Below are 4,496 nucleotides of genomic sequence, written 5' to 3'. Positions count from 1 at the left end.
TGTAATTGTATATGTATATGTGTAGCGATGATGCTGTGCCCGGGCAATAAATCCCCGCCAGACGGTACGACCGTCCGCGACACTCGTGGCAGTCGGTATATTTACACGTTGCCGCGATGGCGTATAATATTATATATGTATGCGATCTCTCCTCTCCACCGATGCTCCGGATCGCCATTCAGAGAGCCATGCCCATCGGACGCACGCGCCGTCGCTTCCTGTTATTTTTGCTGCCTCTCTCTATATACTATCTCCCGCCTCTTCTCTTTCTCTGGCGTGTAAACACGCACTGCACAAGCCGGAATTGAGTGTTTCGACGAGTCAATTGGAACTGATGCCTGCAACCTGCCTCATCTTCGTCCCTTTCGTTTACACCGATTGTTTGCCATTTCGAATTTTCACCCTGTACACTCGTAGTGGCCAGATTCGTCCTTTTTACCGATTCACAAAGCATAAGCATCTCTTCCTCGCAAACATCTTCATCTAATTACCCCTTAAAAATAGCAAATTAGGGTACACGTGTAGCAACAATCAAATTACAATCGTATTTATAACGGAGCTATCGCCGAGCTTAAGTAGAACAAGACCGTGTATGGTCAGACTTGAGCGGGTGCATGTCACATCGGTGTTAATTAGATCGAAAAAATAAGCAGATCAGTACGTATTTCAATTAATTCTAGGACTTTTAATTTAATTTGTAATTGTACTGCTGCGTAATAATTAAAAATCTTTTAGTATATTTGTATTTGCAAAACTTTTCCGTTTGAACTTACTTTGGTAATTTAATACACACCACAGTGAATCGTATATATAATATACTCGTTGCCTGGACGTGTATTTAGTTCTGCGAACCTGTCTTTGCTCACATGTAAATATATTCCAATTTTGCCGTTCGATTCTCCGAATCTACATCTGCTTATCTCCCGATAACAGCTAGGCTTTTGTTTATTAAAACATAACAAGTATATTGCTCTAATCGATAGCTGCCAAGTGGACTCTTTGCCCCATACATAAAAACCACGCATACCCGAGTTTAAAAGTCCAAATGGCTCTCGGAGTCTCTCGTGTAGGGTGGGGTGAGGGGTGGGGGGTAAATTAGGCGCAATTGATTTAAAATACTCGTAAACGACGTGAAAGCGCGGAGAGACGAAATGAGCATCCAGTAGCACGAAAGCCAACGAGCTATGAGCACACATCAGGCAGTAAGCGAGAGCAATTAACGAGACGACGCGGAGTAGTGGTGTGCGTCCCGGTTGGTGTGGGGGGGGGAAAGCCAACCATCAGCCCTGATCCACGCACAATCCATTTAAAAATAAAGCGAGAGAGAGAGAGAGAGAGTCGGCCTGCGTAAAACGAGAACGCTTGACCCCCGGAGCGCTAGCTCGCGCACAAAAGCTCCGATGAACGCGTATACGTATACACACCCAAAGTGGGCGCCACACACACCCACGAAAGCTCTCTCCCTCCGTGACTGCGCGCGCCTAGCTTTCTCTGCTTCCACCCCCGCTTTCTCTCTCTACCCCTCCCCCCCACTTTCGACACTTTGAGCGTGTACGCGGTGCCCGTATGTGTGTATGTATATGCCTATACACATGCACGCGCTCCGCACGGATGGATAAGAAGATAGACCGAGAGAGCAGCAGCTTCCCCGCTACGAGCGCCCGACCATCCGTCCCGCATATACCCCAAAATCTCACGACAATCAGTCAGCAAACGGGCGTCAACGGACACACGCGCGTCTCTGTCCCCTCTATACTTATTATGTACTCGCCCGTAACCGTATATATACATACTTACCATTACATCTTCCACATCGTAATGTCACGCCTCTTGTTTCATCCGTCGCTCTCACTTGTATACACATACAGGTTGTACAGTGAATCCATATAAATTATACACGCACGCGATAAATCGTTAACGAAGCTCATATATATATATATATGTATACCCATTATTTGCCGCAAGCTCGCGATTACACACACGTACAGGTACGCACACTTGCGCGCGTCGCGCGGAAACACGTGCTGTTGGCGCGCCTGGTGCAGTGTACACGCCACCCACCCCTATATAGATACGGGCTCTTACTCGCCAGAGTCCATTTAATCTTCCGCAGTCCGTGTCCTATATGCGCTCTTGACGCCGGCGATTCTTTCGACGCGCGCGTTTAACCTCCCCCCCTGCCTCCTATCCTTGCCCATTATCGCTCGAACGAGTGTACAACGCGTATACACACAAACTGCAACTCTAACGGCCCACGTGGTGCTGCAAGCTCATCGACCTAGATGTATGTATGTACATGTGTCTTGTGTATACACGCATCGTGACCGGGTAAAGTGCGACGAGCGATTCTTTTGATCGGTACACTGTGTGCAGTCCATGCAGACCGAGAGCTTGCGATTATTTTTGTTGTGATGGTTCATCATTGCTTGATTTAACGGTCGATGGTGCATCGATTGTAGATGGTAATGGGAAAGCCGAGGAGAAAAACAGAAACAGATCGTTTATTCAACGAGAGCCCGATGGGACGTCGCTCTGACAGCTCAAACGGAGAATCCCCCATTGTGTGGCGCACGTATATAATGTAACTTGAAGCGGTGCTGGCTCGTCGCAACATTAAGCAATTCAAGCCAGCCACACATTATATAGTCATCCTCGTCGATTCAACCACACAGGGCCGCGCACTCTCACTCTTACACGGCTGCATACGTACAACCATCGTCGTAATCGTCCGTGTACATGTGTACGTGTGTGTATATTTACGGACAAATAAGCTCATCCGCGTCACAATCACTTAGCCGCGCCTCGCGGCCAAACGAGGCGTAGAAGACGAGGAAGAAAAAGGGAGAGTGAGCCAATCGTCGGATCTGCACGCACACGCTCTTGCGCTCGCACGTATCTACGTACATACATATACGTATATCTCTCTAAAAAGCCAGACGTCGTCGGAGAGAAGAAAATACAAGAGCTCCCCCTCTACCGATAACAATATATACATATACATATATAAACGGGCACGTAAACGAGAGAGAAAGCCATATAATATATACCCCTACGTATATATAGAGACGGTGGCAGAGAGAGAGAGCGCGCACGCCTCGATTATTGGACCCGCGCGCGCACACACCGTGGGATGCTGCATCTGTGTTATATACTGTTTATGTAATGTATACACATAGGAAAAGAGCGAGATATTGGGAGACGCGCGTGCCCGTGTATATGTACATGTATGCGAGAACGAGGAAAACGCTTTAGCGTCTTTGGAGCGGTGGTTTTGTGTATACTTATAGAGCGCCGGCACTTTATCCTCGACAAAGTGAGCGACGAGGTTGTACTCCCTTTCGCCCTTTCCGAGCTTATACATATACTATATGTATAATTGGCTCAACGCTCGCGCTTATAGGGGTACAACACATAAATGAACTCGAACGGCCGAGCGTGCAATGTGCCGTGAGGCAAAAGCGAGAGAGCCGGGGCAGCCGAGTGCGTGTATTTTCGGAGGAATCCCATCAGTGGAATTAACGGCGCCGCTATAACTTGCACTGTCAGTGACACCTGTTGTCATCACCGTCGCCGTCAGCAGCGGCACCGGTGCCGGAGTTTGTGTAAAATATGCGGTGCGCCAAAGTAGCGGGTACCGGTCGTTTCATCAGTGCCAGTGCTACCGGTTGCCGGTTAATACCGAGCCGGTGACCGGTTATCCATTCACGCGGGACGTACAACACGTTTCAATCGAGTAATCGCGGTATGGTGCACGGGGTATGGTTACCGGTGTTGGTTTCAATCGCGACGATGATTGACAGCTGCTGGACTCGGGAGGAGGAAGAGGAGACGGCCAAGCTATACAGCAACGACTCGCGTGCGCCTGGTTTCCGGCACAGCACGCGTACCTCATGATCATAGGATGATGGTAGCAATGACGACGATGGTAATGGTGATAATGACGGACAGTAGCCGTGTCGAGGCTCACCGCGCGCCGCACGAATTATCGCGTTAGGCGAGACACTGTGTTACAATACGGAGCCCCCGAGGATGCCGGCAACGAGGAAGTAGTCGTGCTTTTCCCCCCCTGCGACGCCCATGGCACTCCATCATCTCCCTCCATCTCCGTGTACGCTCGGTCCAACGCGTTAGTTGGCATTAGGCTCGGCTGTACAGCTGCAGTTTAGTTTGCCATCGGACGTGCGGTGCCGGTGAGGGAACGGTGTTGTTTTTTGTGCGGTAGTTACGCTATTTTGTGAAACCCCTACCATAAGGGGGGTCAAGGTCAACCAGACAAGTGGAAAAATACAACCTGGTGGAATCGGATACGAGGTAAAACGAATTAACCTGCTTTTAGTTTTTTTTTTTAAACGCATCTATTTCTCGAGACTCTGTTGTGTCTATTGAAAATCTCCTTCGAGGGATACTTGAGTATAATAACGTTGCAGGCTACATCGGCGGTAAATTGGATTGCGGGTGGCCAGCGGCAGTAGGCACGGTCCATCCTCCCAGGATTT

This window comes from Copidosoma floridanum, unplaced genomic scaffold (assembly GCF_036245765.1).
Source record: "Copidosoma floridanum isolate Cflo_tuat_1 unplaced genomic scaffold, Cflo_Japanese_pri ptg000006l, whole genome shotgun sequence".
Lineage (NCBI taxonomy): Eukaryota > Metazoa > Arthropoda > Insecta > Hymenoptera > Encyrtidae > Copidosoma > Copidosoma floridanum.
The sequence above is the reverse complement of the archived record's forward strand: the minus strand, read 5'-3'. Positions refer to the sequence as shown.